Below are 22,401 nucleotides of genomic sequence, written 5' to 3' on the forward strand. Positions count from 1 at the left end.
GGATCCATTTGGGAAAGGAACATCACCTGTGGCCTCCCGGGGCCAATCCGTGCCCGTTTGTCCGGAAGGGACCCGAAGGAGCGAGCGCCAGCCCCGAAGGTCCAGCTGCTGTCGCCGCCAGCCTTGGCCCACTGGGCGCTGCCATGACAGGCGCCTCCCTGCCTTGGCTTTCCGTGGTGACTGTGGAGTCTGTGTCCTTTAGGTCTCCCCCTGGCATGGAAGGCCGACTTCCCCCTGCTCCCCACCAGGAACGGAGCCACAACACTTCACTGTTTACACAGAGAACACGAGGCTGGGCCTGGCACAAGCGTGAAGCGTAGAATGGGCGTCAGGAAAAGCACCAGGACCTCGAGCAGGCTCTGCCCCCCATCCCCCCGGGCTCGTCACGTGTGCTCCCCTGAGAAAAAGGACAATAGCTTGTGTGTGGAACGTTTGTTCGCCCCTTGGAAGGCTTGAGGTGGCCGCGGGGTCAGGGGCAGGGGGCTGAACAGGGCGTCCCCAGCGGCCCAGAACATGTCTCAGTTGGCTGTTTCCACTCCACTGACACGGAGAGGAGGCGCCTCTGACGCGGCCTAGACCCAGACCCGGAAAACGTTCCAACGCAGCCAGGGTGAGTATGGCTTTATGGCGAAGGCCAGGATGGCAGTGACTGGGGAAACGGTGTGCCTGCCGGTTTGTGTTTGGGCTTGTGTGTCTGCAGAGCTGGGGGTGTGCGGTGGGAGCTCTAGGAGCTGCTCAGCAGGAGGGGTAGACATCCTTTCCCCTCCCCCACCCCAATCTAGTGATGCCTTGCTGGAGAGCAGAATGCGCAGTCCCAGATTAGAAGAAGTTAAAGTGTCAGGTTGTAGGGGTGGGCATTTGAAAGTGGGTAAGATCACACACCTTCATATCACAATTGCTAATGCCTGCCCTGGGGATGGCTCAACTCGCGGGTCCCTGAGACCCACCTGGGAGACCTAGATTGAGTTCCTGGCTCCTGGCTTCTGCCTGGCCCAGCCCCACTTTGCTTTGGGTATTTAGGAGAGTAAACCTGCACATAGCATCTCTCTCCCACCACACTCCCCTACCCCGCCCCGACTTTCAAATAAACAACATAAAAACTAAAAATATAATAATGGACTGGCAGGCGTTCCACATTTTGTTTGAGGTGGTGTTAGAAAGGGCCGTCAGTTCAGGAGCTGGCCTTGGGAGGAACCTCCACTCCACATCACTGGGTGTGGAGTGGGAGCTAGCTTGAGGGCTGCCGGGTGAGACGGGCCTTGTCAGGCAGGCTGAGTGTCACCACCTTGTCCCACATCTGTGGCAGCAAGGATGGCTCAAGTGAACCTTTGCAGCCAGCCTTGGGAGGGGCATGATGACCTGTTTTCCACCCCAACACTCAGCAGTCAGTTGCACTGCCGGAACACAAACCCACCCACGCTGCTGCAGTCTCTCTCCTACCTCTCTGGGTGTGCTTCTGGCTAGAGCCAGTTCTGTGAGGTTGGCAGTTACTGTGAGAACCCCCAGAGGGGCTGGCCCAGCCCATGTGCCTCCTGTGGGCATGGGCATTGCTCAGTTCCTGCTAGGGAACAACCCTGGAGGACACAACTGTGGGCTGAACCCAGCCAGGGAAGGCAGCTCAACAAAAGAAATGTCTCATTAGAGTTGATCCTGAATTGGGTCCTTGTGGTGTCCTACCTTGTTACTGGAAGTGGGGCACTTAACAAATATTTACTGAATCCTGAGTTGTGGTATAGAAGGTATAGCTGCCATCTGCAACTCTGGCACCCCGTGTGGGTGTTGCTTTGAGTCCTAGCTGCTCCTTCCGATCCATCTCCCTGCTAATGGTCTGAGAAAAGCAGGGGGATATGTCTCAGGAACTTGGGGCCCTGCTGCCCATACAGGAGACCCAGAAGAAGTTCTCAGCTTCTGCCTGCTATTGTAGCCATTTGAGAAATGAACCAGTGGATAGAAGATTCTTCCTTCCCCCACATAGCTCTTTCAGGTAAATAAATAAATCTTTCTAAAAAGTAGTTGTTTCAGAGCCAGTGTTTTGGTGTAGCACCTGTGACTCTGGCATCATAAATGGTACTGGTTCAAGTCCTGGCTGCTCCACCTTCCATCCAGCTTCCTGCCAATGGCCTGGAGGATGGACCAAGTGCTTGTGGCCCTGCCACCCATTTGGGAGTTCTTGATGATGCTTCTGGCTTTGGCCTGGCCCAGCCCCTACCCCAGCTGTTGAGGACTCAGGGGAGTGAACCAGTGGATGGGAGAGAGAATTCTCTCTCACTCTTTCTGACGAGATCAGGAGCATTCAGGGTGATATGGCTGCAGACTCACTCTTTCAAATAAAGAAATATCTTTGAAAAAAGCCACCAAGATTTACTTAGGACCTGTGAGGTGTCACCTGCAGGAAGGTAGAGTGGGGCCCTGGCCTTGGAGAACCTGCAGTTCCATTAACAGCTAGGACAGTCCTTACACTGTCATTCCCAGGTGATTCAACAGTGACCTGCCTATGAGCTGCTTTGAAGGACAAAGGCAGGTGCAGTGGAGCAAAAAGCAGTGAGGTCTAACACAGACTGAGGGGGGCCAGCAGGGTTCCCGGAAACAGCTGGCAGCCAGGGCTTGCAGGGTCCTGCACATGCAGAGGAGAAGAAGCAGTGGAGGGAAGGCCTTGCCATGTTCATCTCAGTAACAGGAGAAACAGAGGGGATGTTCCATCCACTGGTTCACTCCCCAGATAACCATAATGACCAGAGCTGGGCTGATCCAAAACCAGAATCCAGAAAGTTCTCTCTGCACCTCCTATTGAGTGCAGGGCCCCAAGATTTGAGCCATTCTCCACTGCCTTCCCAAGCTGTAATAAGCAGGGAGCTGGATCAGGAGTGGAGCAGTTGGGAAATGGACTGGTGCCCATGAGTTGCCAGTACCACAGATGGAGTATTAACACACTACCAAGCTGGCACCCCCTTAGTGTCTTAATAACAAAACCCCAGTTCTTGCCAGGCATAAAGAGAAAAGTTGATATAAGCCCTTCATCAGTTCTGACCAATGGGATGTGGGCAAAAGTAATGTGTGGGGTCTCTGTAGAGCTTGTCTTCTATCATCTGGATTCTGCATATAATGGCTGGAGGAGGAGGAGCAACGTTGGTGGGTGGAGGCTGCTTCTCTGTTCACCAGAGGGTTGCAACACTAGCCCTGGATGGCCTTTGTCCAGACCTCTTTCACGTATTGGAAAATAGGAGCTGATTTAAAAAAAAAATTTTTTTTTGGTGTTTTCTATTGTACACCATTCACCATGAGCCTAACATTGTGTGTAGCTTTAGCCTAATGAGGAGGTCATTGCTTTGGACTGCCACAGCTGACATGTTTCATAATGAGCTCTGTGATGATACCAACATCTCTTCCCAACTCCTTCATTTGCTTCTGCTGCCCTTGCCCTGGCATCACGCCTCTCCTTCCTAATTTGCCCAACAGAGCAGCATGTGGCCTGCATGCTTCTGTTTCCAAGAGGGACATAAGCTGTCCTAAGAGCCTACAGGGTGCTGGCTTAGGATGGGCTGAGGCCGGGACCACGTGTGGGGAAATCTTATACTCCAATACAGCCTTAGGATGTGGATGTGTTTGGAGATGGGTCTTCACAGAGGCAATCAAGTTCAGTGTAGTAGCTGGGGTCAGCACTGATCTGGCCAGCCTTGTGACCACCATGCCCCCATGAGGATGCAGGCGGGGTGGGAGCGATGTTTCTGCAAGCGGCTGACGGAGACTGTGCAGGTGCTGTTCCCTTCCGGCCCTTGTGCACAGCTGGCTGCCCATGCCTCCATCTTGGGCCTGAGCCTCTGGGGCTATGAAATGGCAGTTTTCTGTTTGTGGCACTTGGGGTTGGCAGCTCTGACCATCAGGTACTTGATCCCCCAGGTACCAACTCACTAAGGGGTCTGGGGATAGCCACTTGTCTTAGCCAATCCATCTTCCTGTCATCTCATCCACATTCTCTTCTGGCTGACAGGAAGTAGGAGAACAAGATGCACCCCCTGGCTTCTATTAGCTGTGTCCCTTTGCAAAGCAGGTGCTGGTCCCACAGGGCACCTGCGTGGCCCTGCAACAGGAAGGCCAGAGGAGCTTTTAGTTGCTACCAGCATCCTGAGACTGTCCCCACAGCAACTGCTGGGGTTACTGTAGCAGATCAGAAAACCTGGGCATTGAGGGGTTAAGCAACTCCCCTGAGCTTGGCAGCTGAAGGAGAGGAGGGGGTACTTGCATCCAGGCAGTGCCCCAGAGTCCACACGTGCACATGTCAGGCACGTGGATTCTCCACAGACAATGTTGTGTGGAGAGAAACCCTATTCCCAAACCATGCCATTTGCCACAGGGCAACTTTCCGAACCAAGGCCAGGACTAGGTTTTGTTAACAATCAGGGGAAAGCATGAATATTGCCTTAAAAAATACTTGCACTCACTTTGAGGAAAGCACGCACACACATACACACACACACACACACATACACACACACAGAATATTTGCATTTTCTCTTGCCAGGAGGGGTCCCCCAGAAACCAGCCACTCCCTGATGTTTCTAGGAAATCTCTTGCTTTCTGGAATGATCTGCTCATACCTCTGGGATGCCAGGGTGGTGTCCAGGGAAGCAGCCTTGGGGCAGCTCCCACGATTGTACCAGTATGTCCATAATCGTGTTGCAAACTTCTGGAGGGTGTTTACTATGCTGCATGAAGCACAATTATACCCATGGCTCCTGTTGGCAGAAGTGTTTCTGGTTCCAACTTGCTCATTTTCTTGCACTTCTGGAGAAGAACAGTTGTAGGGATGAGGCTGCGTGTGCCCCACGATAGACCCTGTGAATGCCTCTAGCCCTCACTGACTGTGGCAGATGAACTTGGCATTTGTCTGTGCACTGAGACACCACAGGTTGCAGAGTAAACACTAACCAGCGCTCTCTCTCTCTGTCTAACCTGAGAGGCCTGGTCAGTCCCACCTCTCTGGCTTGTCTCCTCCCAATGTGTACAACCCAAACTCTGCGAAGGGACAGGAATAACTGTGTTTTTGAATCTTTAGATTTTTTTAAATCAGAAGCCTGAAGTTCCCCCAAAGGCTCTGAATCTACATTTCAAGGGCAAGGAAAAAAAAAAAAAACTAACCTAGATGAGCTATATTTTTGGAAGCAAATGCTGGGTACCCACAAGCCCAATGTTATGCTTTTAGGTTTTCTGGAGGGAAAACAAGATAGTCAGTTTGGTGTGCATATTTGAATAAGACAAAGGCCATTGCTCAAAGACCCTGTGAATTGGAGCCTACGATGAGTGTCAGAAAGTGTACTTAAGAGACCAGCGTTGTGGAGTATCGGGTTAAGCCACAGTCTACGTGTATATCACTGGCATCTTTTATGACTACCAGTTTAAGTCCCAGCTGGTCCACTTCTACAGAGGATGGCTCAAGTTTTTTGGCCACTACACCCATGTGGGAGACCTGAAAGAAGTTCCTGGCTTTGGCCTGGCCCAGCCCTGGCTATTGCATCATTTTGGAGATGATTGTGTATGATTGTAACATGCTGGAATTTTATACAAGACATGCTTTTTTTTTAAAGATTGATTCATTTTTATTACAAAGTCAGATATACATAGAGGAGGAGAGACAGAGAGGAAGATCTTCTGTCCAATGATTCACTCCCCACGTGAGCGCAACGGCCAGTATTGCACCTATCTGAACCAGGGAACCAGGAACCTCTTCCAGGTATCCCACATGGGTGCAGGATCCCAAAGCTTTGGGCCGTGCTCGACTGCTTTCCCAGGCCACAAGCAGGGAGCTGGGTGGGAAGCGGGGCCACCGGGATTAGAACCAGCGCCCATATGGGATCCTGACACGTTCAAGGCGAAGACTTTAGCCGCTAGGCCACACTGCTGAGCCCAAAGACATGCTTTTTTGAAGTGCTTTTTGCTCAAGCACTTTTCAGAGTTGTCTGGAGTTATCTGTCTGGTAGATGACTGTGTGAGTCATCTTTTCATCACAACAACTAAACACCTGAAATAAGGTGCTGACAATGGAAGGAGGTTTTGTTTTGGCCCATAATTTTGGAGGTTCACAGTCTGCAATCAAGTGAGCCCCTGCTGCGGCCATCTGGTGAGTGTGTAGGGATGATCATGCGCTGAACCAAGAAGCAGAAAGAGCAAGTGGGTCTGGGTCAAGCTTGTCAAACCAACTGCCTTTCCAGGGACCACCCCCCTTTTAAAAAAATTTATTTTTATTTGAAAGGCAGATTTACATAGAGAAGGAAAAACATAACTTCCATCTACTGGTTTACTCCTCAAATGGCCACAGTAGCTGAGCCTGAGCTGATTTGAAGCCAGTAGTCAGAAGCTTCTTTGGGGTCTCCTATGTGGGTGCAGGGTCCCAAGGACTTGGACCATCTTTAGCCACTTTCCCAGGCACACTTTCCCAGTGGCAGGGAACTTTATGGGAAGTACAGCAGCCAAGACTTAAACCTGTACCGAACATCGTAGGTAGAAAGACATTTATCCTGGTACACCACAATGCCAGCCCAAGGACCATCTTCCAAGGGCACACCCCAAAGGACCTCCCACTAAAATGACCCACCTCCTGGACACCATAGTTGGGTCAAGGGCCTGCCCTCTTAGTGCCATCAATCCATGACTTAGGGACTTAACTGCAGGATGTTCAGGAGCCATAGCCTGTTCATACCATAGCAAGAGAGCTGTACCAATGTGGAGGTGAGAGGGGGCAGGGAGGGTAACCCGGGTGCAAACACAAAATCCTCGGAGAAACATCACCAAGCAACTGCCTCCCAACTGGGAAGCCAGAGTCGTGGGAAAATGTCCTGTTCCCAAAACGGCCACCAAGGAGGAACTCCATGTGTAATGCATTAGAAAGCTTATACAATATGCATTTCATTTGGTTAACATTCATTCACACTAGCCACATGCTCACAATTTCAGTAAAGGGAGATGGTGTGTTTTCAAAGCTCACCAAATAAGATTCTCTCCTCTGGGCTTTGGAAGATTATTTAGTCCCATGCCAATGAAGTTCTGGCCCCAGCATCCAGTGATACTTCTTTTATTCTAATTGGATATAGCTTCATAGCACAAAACTCTATTGGCTGACTCAGGTGGAGGTAGTGATTTTCTTTTGTTACCTTTTTTTCCTCCAAAAAAATGTTAAAGTGTGTGTTTGGGGGGAAGGGGGATCTGGTATTTTTTCCGTTGCTGTGCAACTAAAGACAACAAACATTCATGTCCATTTAAAAAAGAATGTTTTGGGCCCGGCACGATGGCGCAGTGGTTAAGGTCCTCCCCTTGTACGCCCAGGATCCCATATGGGCTCTGGTTCTAATCCCAGCAGCTCCACTTCCCATCTAGCTCCCTGCCTGTGGCCTGGGAAAGCAGTCGAGGACAGCCCAAAGTTTTGGGACCCTGCACCCGTGTGGGAGACCCGGAAGAGGCATCAGCCGTTGTGCTCACGTGGGGAGTGAATCATCGGACAGAAGATCTTCCTCTTTGTCTCTCCTCTCTGTATATCCACCTTTCCAATAAAAAAAAAAAAAAAGAATGTTTCTCATGCACTTAAAAGAGAGGCAGAGGACCAGAGAGAAATCTCCCATCCACTGATTTATTCCCCCAGTTTCTTACATTAGTAAGGGTTGGGCCAGGCTGAAGCCAGGAACTTCGAACTCTATCCAGATCTTCCATGTGTGTGGCAGAGGTCCAGACACTTGAGCCATCAACTGCTGCCACCCATGATCTAATAAAAAGGAGATGAATTAAAAGCAAAATAGCCAGGCCTTAAACCAGCACCCCATGTGGCAGCTAAATTCATGACACCACAGGGTCTCTCCCAAGCAGCTGTCATTTCAGTCTCTAAGATTTATGAATCCAGCTAGTGCCTCTGGCTTACGGTCTTTCATGAGGTCGCAGTTGAGCTGTTGGTTTGGGCTGCCACTTGGACCATCAACTGAAGGCTCAAGTGGAGCAGGGTCAGCTTAGCAGCTCAGCTGTGTGGTTGTTGGTCAGTCTTAGTAAGCAGTTCATTCCCTAAAACCTATGCTTTCTGTAGTCTGCTTGAGTGGCCCCATCACACTTGGCTTTTAAGAGCTTGAGACAGCAGAAAGAGAAAGGGTAAGAGAGAGAACACTTGATCTCAGGGGTGACCTTGCGCTGCCCCTCTTCTGTGTTCTGTTGGTCACATAGACCACTACAGCCAGAGAGGTGCCTGTGCCAGGCATGGCAACAGGAGACAGCATCTCAGGGGCTGTGCTGGAGAGTGGCTACCTTAACCATTCCTGAAGGAGAATCAGAGTGGTAATGCACGCTAGCTCATACATGGCTCTTTTGCTGATTAAATACACTGCTTGCACAAGCCAGTATCTCTGGGACTTGCCTGTCTAGTCAGGTGTTGAGGTTTATGTGGTCCCTCAGTTCCCTGGAGTCTGTGGGCTTGGTGGTGAGAGATCATTGCAGGGAGGAGGAGGAGAAGGAGAGAGAGGAGGCAGCTTGGGCCTCAGGAAGGAGCACCAAGGCCTGAGCCAGGTGTCTGAATCCCTGAGCTTGCTCTAGGCCTAAGGGCCAGTTCTGCAGTTCCAGAATCAGGCTGGGAGCCCAAGGGTGCCCAAACAGGGAGTGGGGAAGGGCACTTGGAAGCCCTAATGGAATGGCTCCTGCCTATCACTTGCAGGCCCCGAGTCTATTCCCACACAAGAGCAAGGCAGACCCAACTGAGCCCTGTCTGGGTATCTCCTGGTGATGCTTCCTCACTGCCACTCAGCCCCTTGCCTGCAGGGGAGTTCTGCAAACTCTCCTAGCTTCTTGTTTCCCTTTGGCCCAGCCCTTGCAGCCCCCTTTACCCTACCAGAGTAGTATGGGAAGGAACCTGCTAGACCTCGGGAGTCTCTTGGGCCACGGGAATCCTCAGGGTTAGAGTCCTCAGCAAATCTTTGACAGAGCTCTTGTCTGGTTTTGTTGTTATTGTTTGTTGTTTTTCTGTTGCATTCTGAGAATAGCACAGGGTGATACTTCGTACACAAACATTTTTGTGCAGTTCTGGGAGCTGATAAGTCTGGGAGCGTGGTTCCAGCGTCTGCAGGAGGGGACTCTGAGCTGTCACCACAGCAAAAGCACAAGCATGCAAGTTCAGGTCTCTCTCCAGTCCCAAGCTGGGATCCCACCCCTATGACATCATTTAGCCTTAGTCATCTCCCACTGGCCCCCTTCATCCCACATGCCTAGGAATGTGGAGATTCTGTTTTCAACACATGAATGTTTAGGGGCTGTGCTCCAGCACTCCAGCCGCGGAGGGCTGGTCTGCCTTGGTAAGATGCAGGGGCTGAACCAGCTGGGCCCAGCTTCCTGGCTGAACCGGCCTGCCCGGCTGTCTTGGCATTCAGCCTGGGGAAGCCACAGCTCCGGAGAGCCAGGGCCACATGGAGTTCTGCCATGTTCATGGTGAACAAATTGTTCCCAGGGCTGAGTGATCTGCCTCAAGGCCCATGACAAGCACACCCCAGGAGCTCCCTGGTCATTTGCTGGCAGGCATGGGGGCCCACCCAGGAGACTCCCAAACAATTTCTCTCTGCTCCAAGAGAGCTTCCAGCACCATAGTTCTCACCAAAAAACAAGAACCTTCATGGCTTCAGGGAGCTGTGGACCCATCTAAGATCTGCCTCCAGCCTCCCCGCTCTTCTCTCCCCCTCCCCCAGGGCCAGGGCCCAGCCATCAGGAGTGGAGTCATAAATTCTCCCTGAGCCAAAGGATCAAGGTTGCTGCTGAGGAAAATGAAAGAGAGGCGGATCCCAGCAGCTGGCCAAGATGGTGGCCACAGTGGGCTAGGCTGAGGGTGTCTGAGACATCTGCTGTTGCCTGATCTGGCATTGTGCTTTCACACTGGGAGTCCCAGGGCTCAGTCACCTGCACTGCAGTGGGTTGGGGAGTGAACCAGCAGGTGAATATCTTTCTGTTTTTCTCTCCTTCAATCTACAAATCTCTTTTCCAATGAAAATAAGTTAAAAAAAAAAAAAAAGGAATAGGCGACCATGCTAGCACACTGATATAGTTAACACAGATTTGGCATTAACCAGGCCCAGAGTGCCTGTTGGCTATTGGCTACTTTTCTTCCAGCAGTGTAGTACTTGCCTAGGTCTAGGGTAACTCAGGCACTTGCCTACAGCTGGGGTCTCTTTGATTCTTTGGTGTTTGGCTTCCTGCCCTTGCTGTTGGTCTTTCTCTGGCAACCCCTTTTGTCCCCTTTGCTCTCTCCTCATAATCAACACTTTGGCCCACTCATGACTGTGTAAGGTAGCTATACTCATTCTCTCACTTAAAAAAAATATCACTTGTGTACAATGCTTAGGCCTCTGCTTTGAATTCTTAAGTCTGTGGGAAATAGAAATTGAGGTACACACTTCTATAACAGTTCCAGCCATCCCAAAGGAGGCAGTGAGCTGTGAATGCAGCCGTCCTGGCCCCTGAGCTCTAGGTAATTTGTGAGGCAGTTCCAATAGCTTAGTGAGCACATCCCACTCAACTGTACCACATGGGGCAGAGTAAAACTCCCCAGCCCAGCAACTATGAGCAAACCAGTGGTCACCGTTGGTTTAAGACACTGAGTTTTAGATGTGTTTATGCACAATGCTCCATGACCACTGCAGTTTATTATCAGGCTCCTGCAGGGTTTTTCTCATTCTAAGTTCCTTTCCCAGATTTTTGGATGATATATTGGCCTTCCTGTGGATGGGCTCCAGGTATAGTCCTGGGGTATATATGGTACTCAGCCCAGTGCTTGGCTTGCACTGAGGCTAGGGGTCATCTTCCTCTGGGGCCTGCATCCTAGAGGCTCACAGCAGTCTGGGAGCAGGGAGACCCCAAGCTCGCAGCTCCCTCTGGGAGCCTGTACACACAAGTCAAACCTGTAGGTGGTGTAGTGAAACCTAGCATCTTAAAAACCCAGGGCAGGGCAGGGCCAGGCACAATAGCCTAGTGGCAAGATCCTCACCTTACAAGTGCTGGGATCCCATATGGATGCCGGTTTGTGTCCAGCTGCTCCACTTTACCATCCAAATCACTGCTTCTGGTCCAGGGAAGCAGTGGAGGATGGCCCAAAGTCTTGAAACCCTCATCCACATGGGATACCTGGAAGACACTCCTGGCTGTTAGCTGTGGGCTTCTGGCTTTAGGTCAGCTTGGCTGTAGAGTGAATAAGTGGACAGAAGATATTTCTGCCTCTTCTTCTTTCTGTATATCCACCTTTCCAATAATAGATAAATAAATAAATCTTTAAAAAAAAATCCCAGGGCAAGGCTTATTGTCATCACCATTAAACTGATCTTTCCCCTTTCAGCTTATTATTTCAGCCTTTCAAAATCCAGGCTCTGATTTGATCTGAAATTTGGCAACATCTCTGCTGGGCTTGGAATGTGTCCACCACAAGTCCATGTGTTGGGAACTGAATTCTTGGTGCAATCACACTCAGAGGTTGGCCTGTTAAGTGGTGTTTTGGGCCTGAGGACGTGGGGTAGGAAGCTATATGTAATTGGGTGTGAGTGAGCACAAACTGGATGGATGTTTGGGTGTCTGGGTGAAAGTGTGCATGTGGGCTTGGAGTAGGAATGAATGATGTTACTGCAGAAATTAGTTCCTCTTCCCAGATGTGGCTTTGTTGGAGAGGCAATGTTGACCTGCTCTCACCCTCACCTGTGTGATGATATCTGCCTTGTTGTAACATAACAGCAAGGCCCTTGCCGGAAACTGGCACCAGACTCTCATGCTTCCCAACCTCCAGAATCATGAGCCGAACTTCTGTCAATTGTCAATTAGCCAAGTGTGAGCAGCCAATGAACTCAGGCCTGCAGCATCACATGCACACTTCCACCTGGACACCCAAATGTCCATCCAATTGTGCTCACTCATACCCAATTATGCATAGCTTCCTACCCCACATACATGATAAAAAATAATAGCTCATTTCGGTTTTCCTAACGGCTGTGATGCCTTCATGTCTCCTTATGATCAGCCCACTGCTTCCTCCATTGGCTCATCAGGGCCTATTTTGGTGGCAGGGACCACGGCTCTGTTGACTTAACCAGGAGGGATTCCTTTTCTCTCTCTCTCTCTCTTTTTTTCTCAGTAAGCGCAGAGATTGGGAGTCCAAAACTAGAACAGAGGTCCCACCTCAGTCTCAGCAATCATGCATCTTCTGCATTTCCTCCCGGAACCCTTGATGTCATCCTGGTGATTTAAACATGGCGTTCCACCCCTGGGCATTGTGTACGTGAGTCAGACAGGAATGAGAGAGGAAGAGGAACATAGGAGGAAGGAAAAGCCAAGTGACACTGAGTCTATACTTCCCTTTGGTTGAGAAAGCAACTTTCCCAAAGAACCTGCTCCCAAAGTTTTCTTCAGCAATATTTATTAGCCAGGACGTGGTAACACGGCAACCCCAGCTCTCAGGAATTCTGAGGAGGTGACTATTTGTAATTGGGCAGTTTGCCACCCTGAAAAAGAAATAACTGGAGCTCTGTTAATAAGAAGGAAATGGAGAATGAATAATGAGTGAGGAATCGGCAGAGATTGCCACATTCGCCCACACGTACTACGAGTTGTCATCTTTATGTACACAGACGTGTGCCAAGTTTATTGAAATAGCGTAGAAAATGAGGAGATACGGTCAGTTCCAAAAATAGTCACAAATACCTCCAACTCCTGAATAAAAAGTAATGTGTTACTTTGATATCCCTCCCATCTGGAGTCTATTTCTCTACCGCTTGGATCTGGGTTGGATTTGTGACTGGTTTTAACAGGAGAAAATGTGACAGAAATGATGCTCTGTGACCTTTTGGTTGGTTCTTCAGGAGGTTGTTCAGCTGTCATTCAGGCCTTGTAAGAGGGCAGAGCCTTAGGTGAATAATTCCCAGAGTGCCTCCTTGCAGCTGATGGACCATAGTACTGGGAAACCCAGCCTGCAGCATCACTGTCCGACAGGACGGGAGTCTGTCTTAGATGACCCAGCCCCATTCAAGCTGCTGCAGGATGGTGGCTACCTAGGTATCCCAGAATGCCACCCTGCTGAACCCAGCCTCTGTGACTGACCCATAGTCATAGGCAAAACAATGGCTGCTGGTGTTGGGCTTTTTTGTTTGTTTTAAAAGATGTATTTACTGGACCCGGTGGTATGGCCTAGCAGCTAAAATCCTTGCCTTGTACACGCCGGGATCCCATATGGGTGCTGGTTCTAATTCCGGCACCTCCACCTCCCATCCAGCTCCCTGCTTGTGGCCTGGGAAAGCAGTGAAGGACGACCCAATGCTTTGGGATCCTGCACTCATGAGGGAGACCTGGAGGAGGTTCCTGGCTCCTGGCTCCAGATGGGCTCAGCATCAGCCGTTGTGCTCACTTAGGGAGTGAATCATTGGACGGAAGATCTTCCTCTCTGTCTCTCCTCCTCTCTATATATCTGACTTTGTAATAAAAATAAATACATATTTTTTTAAAAAAAGATTTTTTTGTTTGGAAGGCATAACTACAAAAAAAAAAAAAAAAGTAAGAGGAAATAACAGAAAGAGAGATATCTTCCACCCACTGGTGCATTCCCCAAATGGCCACAACAGCTGGGGCTGGGATGCTCTGAAGCCAGAAGTCAGAAATTGAGTTTCCCATGTAGGTGGCAGGGCCCAAACACTTGGGCTGTACTCTGGCATTTAAGCATGGCGTTCCACCGCCGGGCGTTGCGTATGTGAGTCAGACAGGAATGAGAGAGGAAGAGGAACATAGGAGGAAGGTGTGTCAGCAGGGAGCTGGATTTAAAGTAAAATAGCCAGGCATCAAAGTGGCACCTGTATGGGATGCCAATGCTGCGGGCTGTGGCTTTATGTCCTGTGTCACAGGGCCAACCCCCAAATGGCTGTTGTTTTAAAACACTAAAATTTGGGGTAGACTAAGCCAGTGTGATGACTCAACAAGCTATTATTACCTCCACCTTGCTATGCCAGAATCTGATATGGATACAGGTTCCAGTCCCAGCTATTCCACTTCTGATCCAGCTGCCTGCTTGAGGCGTGGGAAAGTGGAGGATGGCTTAAGTTTTTGACCCCTGCACCCACATGGGAGACCTGGAATAAGTTCTTGGTCTCAGATCCCATTACAGTCATTTGGAGCATGAACCAGAGGATGGAAGATCTTCTGTCTCTGTTTCCTTCTCTCCATAAACTTGCCTTTGAAATAAAAATAAATAAATCTTTAAAAAATAAAATAGGTAACTTATCTGTGGTGTTTAAAATAGAGTGAGTGATATTCCTGGTATCTCAGGAGCCTGGGTTGATCTAGCTCTGCTGTTCAAAGTTTATTCTGAAGAACCCTGTGTGGAAGGCACCAAGGAGGTCAAACAAACTACTGCCCAGGCCCATGCCCACCTGCCCGCCCTTTTGAGACCTTCATTCACTTTGTAGGTTTAAGTTTTGTGTAAGATTCTAATGCTAAATCAGGAGCTGTGGCAAGGTTCTAAAGGTGGGCATTATCCTCCAGTTTTAGAGATGAGGATGCTAAGGCCTGGTGCAATGGCTCAATTGGCTAATCCTCCTACAAGCATCAGGATCCCATATGGGTGCAAGTTCATGTCCCAGCTGCTTCACTTCCCATCCATCTGCTTATGGCCTGGGATAACAGTAGAGGACTGCCCAAAGCCTTGGGACCCTGTACCTATGTGGGAGATCCCAGATGACCCTGGCTCCTGGCTTTGAATCTGTTCAGCTCCAGCCATTTCTTCTATCTGGGCGTGAAACAGTTAGTTAATGGAAGATATTTCTGTCTGTTTCTCCTCTCTGTAAATCTGCCTTTCCAGTAAAAATAAATAAATCTTTAGAAGAAACAGAGAGATAAGGATTATGCTGAGTCAGAATGGTCTCCGCATGGGTGCTGTAGAGCTCCTATGTCTCTGGGTGCAATGGGGAGACTGGCAGATGCTGGTGCTGGTAGTTGTCCCAAGATGTTGCTGAGCCAGCATGTTGCTGCTGTCTGCCTGGTGGCTGTCTCCAGGGAGCTCCTGCTTGCCCAGCATGCGTGCTACAGGTGGGGCTATCAGTCATAGTGCCTACTCCCAGACCTGCCATAGTAGTGGCCATCTCCAAGGTATTTCATCTGTCTGGACAGCAAAAATTGTCATGACAGGTGGGTACAGGCAGGCCCTCCATGCCACCTTTGCAGGTTGGGCTCCAGCAGCTCATAGCTGTGAGTGACGTTGGGAAAACTCCGGGCCTAAATTTTTTTATTTGCCATATAGGTTTGCTTTTATTTATTTATTTATTTATTTATTTGATTTAGTTGAAAGCAAAAGAGACAAAGAAATATTCTGTTGGTTCACTCCTTAAGTGACCACAGTCATGAGGGCTATGTCAGGATTCAAGGCAGGGACAAAATCACTCAAGGTATCTTCTGTTGTTTTCCCAGTTGCATTAACAAGAAGTGGAATTGGAATTGGAACTCAAACCAGCCCTCAGGTGGTATGTGAGGTCACCAGAGGCAGCTTAACATACTTTGCCACAGTGCTGGTTGCACTCAAATAGGCTTTTTACATGGAGACTGTATAAATTCCGGTATGTGAGCTGCTTAGCTCTATGAGTGTTTGAAACAGAAAATGGCCTGCAGCCCTAAAGTGTGTGACCCAAGTGCAGCCAGTATTCTTTCCTGGGATCGGATTTCCAAAGTGGAGAAAGGAAGCTCTTTGATCCACTGGGATTTCCAAACTGGGCTTCTGTGGCTGTGGTCCTCACCACGTGGTGAAGGCATCGCTGCTGTATGTGAATGAGGCTACTTGGAATAACAGGAAGAGAACAGCAGAAAGGGGTATCCGAGAGAACTGGACAGGTCGAACAGCCACTGTCTGAACTCCCGAAAGTCTTGTTTTCAATTCTGTCACCATTCAGGCATCCTTGGTTATTGTATGAACCAGGTAGCTCTTTCTACTTTTGTTTAAGGATTTATTGATTGATGGCCTTTACTGAGGTTGTAGGTTCAAATACCATGGGAGTCCAGGAGGTCAAGTACACAGAGAACATGTAGAGAACTTTCTCTGCTACAAGAAAAACAGCAGTACAGGTGCATGGTCAGCAGTCCTGGCCAGTGTGAGGGCCATCACAGATGGACAGCGTCTAGGTGGCACAGCTCACTGGCCATGCCCAGTTCAGCATCATTCCTAATTTTAAGTCTGTGACACTCCTGACTTTGAAATATTGGCTTGAGCTTTGCTACAACATCATGTAGTACATCTACAGATGGAGTGTTCCAAGAGCTGCCAGTGCCCACCAGGGCCAGTCTAGCCAGCCAGTGCCCACCAGGGTGCCCCCACAAGGAGACCCTCCTAGGAGCCCCATAGAGCCAGAGTCCTAGGGATCCAGTCTTGGATTCAGCCTCTGACAGAGGGTTTCTGGATTCCCCAGCTCCCCCTTCAATCCTGACTGTTCACTGTATGCGGGATTGCCTGTGGCTTATAGGTTAGTCACCCCTCACTGGAACAGTATGTCCCTCTCATTGGCTTCTCATCCTCAGACTGTTTTTTTCAGTGTCTCTGTGGTTGGGGACCTTGGCACTGATAGATGAACTTTGCCAGCCCAATGTGCACCTAGCAATGTCATGCTGCACTTCTATTTCAGGTTTTGTAGTCCCATAGCAGACACTTGTGCACTAAGAAGTTATGGCAGAACTACTAATGTCACTGTCACTGGAGGGCTTAGCAGGAAACTGGGGAGAGGCTGTGGGCCCCCAGTAGCCCTCTGGGGAGCAGCTACAGGCCGAGTGTTGGACAGATGAGGAAGTCAGCTCATAGAAAGAATTCCCCAATGGTACTTGGCTGGAGGTGGGTGGAGAGGTCGCCCAGCCTGCAAGTGAGTGAGATTGCCAATTTAGAGGCAGGTGGACCTGGAGTGGAGTCCCAGTTCCATGACCAGTCACTGTGTGAGTGTGGGAATGTCAGGAACACCTCTATGTCTCCATTTCCCCATCTCTAAAGGGAGCAGAGACCCACTACTCTATTGAGTCGGCCTGAGCAGCCATCAATACAAGGCAGATTCAACCATGTGGCACCTGGGACATAGCAAGGGCCCCTTCCTTCCTCATGGGATGGGGAAGTGAAAGAATATGGAGGGATAGTACCTGGGTGGGTTTGTCCTACAGGAGGTGGGGAGGTGGCAAGAAAGCCACTGTCTAGGAGGAGGAGGAATGTGACACGGGAGAACACAGGGTACGGGTCAGTGTGGAGTGAGGGACCAGGAACTGTGGAAGTCCACAGAGATTGGAGAATAAGAAGGCCCCCTCTTCACCTCCATTCTTCAGGCTCCTGTGTCCTTGGAAGAAGGATCTCTGTGTACTTAGGCCATTTTGCAGACTGAACCCCAATGGTTATCATGGACAAATAAGCCAGCTTGTGCTGGAGACCTTTCCACACTTTATCTCCTGAAGCAGGGACCAGAAGCTAAGCCCAATGTGGCTGTGATAAGCTCAAAGGGCTACTGCATCTCCCCTTAGACCTTGTGACCCAGTCAGCAGAGTCCAGAGGGGTTCAGGGTCTCTGGCTGCTACGTCAACCTTCAGTCCACCCTGAAGTCGTAGTTAGGCAAATTCTCAGAATGAGTTTCATACACAACATGGTCGAATAGGGTTGCTTCTCCCTCCTGTTTTCCTCCTTTTGCTCACTCCATGCAGAACTCTGCTGCTTCTCTTTTGAAGTCTTGTCTTTATTTTGACCTGTTCCTGTAGCCTTTTCACTCCACTGCCCTGGCTCCAGAGGGAGGAAGCTACTTCTCAGACGTGTCAGGTGACTCAGCCCCACTGACACAGAGCGTCTTTGTTTGCCACGCTCAGGAGTTTCTCGTTTCCCCAAGGAAAACTCGAGACTATAGAGATGCCTGTGGGTCTGGCTAGTGCCATGAGGATGTGCACCGAGCCAGCTGTGTCAGTTGGCTTTGGAGAAGGAGCTACCTGCCTGCAGAACTGAGCTGCTGCTCTCAGAAGAAATGCTGGGTAACATCAGCTTTCACATTTAAAACCACTCTTGGGAAATGAAAGTAATTGTATAGAACTGGAAATGCAAATACAGACCCTTCCCAAGAGTGAAGGGAGATAGGGTTTGTAGTTGGCACCCATGGGTGCTCAGTAAGTGTTGAGCGAATATAAAATGAGTAAATGAGCAAATGAGTGAGTGAAGCATGCACATGGACAGTGCTGTAGCCCTTGCTGATCTAGACCATGATTTGCTTGTTCAGACTGGCCATATTGTATGGTATGTAGGAAGTGAGCCCTACAGCAGGGTTGTGGCTGTGAAAGGGAATAGGAGGGCACGGGCACTAGCATGCCATCAGGGGGCCAGGCTGTGAAATCCGTGGGCTTCTCCAGACCTGATGTCTCCTTCCACACTCTCCTCATCCATCGTTTCTCCTAGGGAAAGTTCACATAAAGAGGGATTCAAAATAAAGCAGCCATTTTGCAAAGCCAGTCACCACCCTCCCCCCACCACCCCTCCATTCCCAAGCAAGATTTGCTGTGAAACCGGTTCTCAGGGAGGAGTTTGCTGGCTTACAGCCATGAGGAGCTGGGGAAAAAGGAACCTTGAAGCTCAGGAAGTATACAGGAGGCATGGCTGCTGCTGTTCCCGGGAACAAGTGACTGACCCAAGACATTGCGTGTTCCAGTCGATGTGAGCAACCGTCATGTTCCCACCTTATCTTCCAGGAGGCAGACCTGGAGCCTGCCTCTGCAGTGGCACCTGCAGTTACAACTGTGGGCAGCTGGATGCCAGCTTCTTTCTGGGCCAATATTGCTATGTTTTTGCAAATCAACAAGAAATAAATAGCTTTTGAAGCAATTCTTGTTTTCCCTGGGGGACTGCATTATTCTTTGAGGCTAGGGACACATTATTTCTGTGACCCTGTACAGTGCTTAAGCCAGTCCCTTAACATAAGCAGACACATAGTAAATGTACTAATAACAGTGGCCTTTTCTCAACTAGAATGCCTATACCCATATCCTGCTGATGTTTTAAAGCATTTTGCAAGTGTTTGTTCACCAAAGAACAGGGAGTTTGGATTTCTTCCCTCAAGGCAGTTTGTCCCACTGTTGTTAACAACCTGCCATGGTGGCATCACCAGTTATAGTTCTTTCAGAAGGAGCCACAGGAGCCCAGGGCCTCAGCTGGAGTCCCCCAGCTCACTTACTCCGTAAACCGACCCTTAGTATCAACTGCTAGCAAAACATCCTGAAACAGTTCCCCCTGGAGTTCTTGGAGAAGAAAGCGCTCTTGTCTAAGCTCAGCTGAAACGGGTCTTGTAAGGACACGGACCCCTCACGTGATCCCTGGCTCCCAGGAGCGTCCTGAGCTGTTTCAGTGGACCTCACACCATTCCAAGCCCAGCTGCTAGGGAGAGTTAGCCTGGGATCTGGCACTGCTCCCCAAGGGTGGTACCACCTGGATGCTCAGCAGAGACAGGGCAGGGAGATGTCCTTTGCTGTTGGTTGTCCCATGTCATTCTCTTAGCACTAATGACACGAGGTGTCTTTAGGGTTATGTGCTATTCATTATTTCCTTCCCCCATGGGTGGTTTTCGTCAGTCACCAGCAGTGGAAATCTTCCTGGGAGGATTTTGTGTGGCATATCATAGATACCTGACATAGCTGTGTCCTTTAATAACCATTCTGCACTTCTGTCTTAGTAGTGGAATCCTGATAACAGCTGGCATGTGAAGTATAAGGTGTCTTTTCCAGCCTTTTTGTCAGTCATGCATCTGTGTTACATTTAATGGTCTGAGATGAGATATGGCAATGACGGGGAGGAAGAGAGTAGGGGATTGCTATGGTTTGAACATGATTGTGCTCCAAAACTCTTACAGGCTGTTCAACCCCAAAATCATAAACTAATGTGACTGAAACAATGGAGACTTAACCAATCGTGGTGCTTAGAGTGGGTCCAGTAGAAGATCTCTCATCACAGTTGGCAAAAGATCATTCTCCCAAGGGAGTTCCTGTAGAAGTCCAAGTGGGACCCATCTGATCTCCTTCCACTTTCTGGGTCACATGCACTGCCATTGCTATCTGTCACCCTCTTCAAAGGCAAAACCAGTGGTACTACTGAGTGTTGAACTTGAACTCCAACTCTGTGAACTAAATACTCCTTTTCCCTTTATAAAGTTAGTCGTCTTGGTATTTTGTTGTGCTAAAAATAAGTAAACCAATATGGTGAACAGGAGGCAAATGCTATGAATGATGAGAACCAAGATAAAGTGATACTGAGTTCTTTTGTTATCATTATTATTATTTTAATTGCTTTATTTGAGAGGCAGAGTGACGTATATACACAGTGCCCTTATATGCTAGTGCATTCCCCAAATGTCTATGAGACTGAGCCAGGCTAAAGCTAGAAGCCAGGAATTTAGTTCAGGTCTCCCCTGTGGGTGGCAGGGGCCCAAGTCTTTGAGCTATTACCTGTGCATTAACAGGAAGCTGGAATTGGGAATAGAGCCAAGACTCAAACCCATACAGTTCCACACAGGATATGGGCATCCAACAGGTGGGTTCACCACTATGCTAAAAGCCCATCCTGATACTTTTTAAGATTTATTCATTTTGCATTGGAAAATCAGATTTACAGAGAGGAGAGTCAGAGAGAAGGATCTTCGTTCACTGCTTCACTCCCAAGTGGCCGCAATGGCTGGAGCTGAGCTGACCCCAAATCAGGAGCCAGGAACTTCTTCCAGGTCTTCCATCTTCCACACAGGTACAGAGTCCCAAGGCCTTGGGCTGTCCTCCACTGCTTTCCCAGGTCACAAACAGGGAGCTGGATGGGAAGTAGGGAAGCCAGGACACAACCCAGCGCCAATATGGGATCCTGGCATGTGCAAGGCAAGGACTTTAGCCATAGGCTACCATACTTGGTTCTTGACCATTTGCTGAAACCTAAGGTCAGATTTCATTTACAGGGGAAGAAAGTCAATTTCTGTACAAACACTTCATGAAAACAACCTATGAGTGCAGTACTTAGAGAAAGATGAAGGAAATCAGAATCTTGATTCAATTCCTATTCCAGTGTGGTGACACATCTTTTTTGTTTGTTTGTTTGTTTAGAATTCTTTTTAAAAACGATTGTTATTATTTTAGGGATCTCCCTGTCTCCTTCTGCTCACCAATTTTTCCCCTCTGATAATTTTCCCTCATATTAATACAATAGTGTAATCCTTTAGTAACAGTTATAAGTTTAGCACTCTGAGGCTTGGCACGATAGCGTAGTGGTTTAAAGGCCTCACCTTGCATGCACTGGGATCCTATATGGGTGCCGGTTCTAATCCCGGCAGCTCCGCTTCCCATCCAGCTCCCTGCTTGTGGCCTGGGGAAAGAAGTCGGGGGTGCTCCAAAGCCTTGGGACCCTGCACCTGTGTGGGAGACCTGGAAGAGCTCCTGGATCCTGGCTTTGGATTAGCTCAGCTCCAGCCTTGGAACCCTGCACCACGTGGGAGACCTGGAAGAGCTCCTGGTTCCTGGCTTCGGATTGGCTCAGCTCCAGCCGTTGTTGCCGCTTGGGGAGTGAACCATTGGACAGAAGATCTTCTCTGTCTCTCCTTCTCTCTGTATATCTGCCTTTCCAATAAAAACAAATAAATATTTAAAAAAAAGTTCAGCACTCTGCTACTTAAGTATATTCTGGTATTGTAGATATAGGCAATGGTAGAAAATCTAGTATTTACTTATAAGCTATTTTATTTATTTATTTTTCTTGCAAAGACAGATTTATAGAGAGAAGGAGAGTCAGAAAGATGCCCCATCCACTAGATCACTCCCCTAGTGGCCTTAATGGCCAGAGCTGAGCTCATCTGAAGTCAGGACGCAGGAGCTTCCTCTAGGTCCCCTACATGGTTAACTCAAGGCTTTGGACCATCTCCACTGTTCTCCCAGGCCACAAGCAGGGAGCTGGATGGGACACAAAGCAGCTGGGATATGAACTGGTGCCCACATGGGGTTCTGGCACATGCAAGGTGAGGATTTAGCCGTTATACTATTGCACCAGGCCCCTTGTATCAAATTGATAGTGACATACATTAGAGCAGACAATGAAGTAAATGATAGAACTTCTCCAAAAATCTAACATCTTCCATTGAAGAAAACTGGACTTTCAAGAAAGTTTTTTTTTTAAGATCTATTTATTTTCATTGCAAAGTCAGATATACAGAGAAAAGGAGAAAAAGGGAGGAAGATCTTCTGTCCAAAGATTCACTCCCCAAGTGACCACAATGACTGGTGCTGCTCTGATCCGAAGCCAGGAGCAAGGAGCCTTTTCCAGGTTTCCCATGTCGGTGCAGGTTCCCAAGGCTTTGGGCTGTCCTTGACTGCTTTCCCAGGCCACAAGCAGGGAGCTGGATGGGAAAAGGAGCT

The sequence above is a fragment of the Ochotona curzoniae genome, unplaced genomic scaffold (assembly GCF_017591425.1).
Source record: "Ochotona curzoniae isolate NIBS_2020 unplaced genomic scaffold, NIBS_Ocur_1.0 scaffold_4701, whole genome shotgun sequence".
Classification (NCBI taxonomy): Eukaryota; Metazoa; Chordata; class Mammalia; order Lagomorpha; family Ochotonidae; genus Ochotona; species Ochotona curzoniae.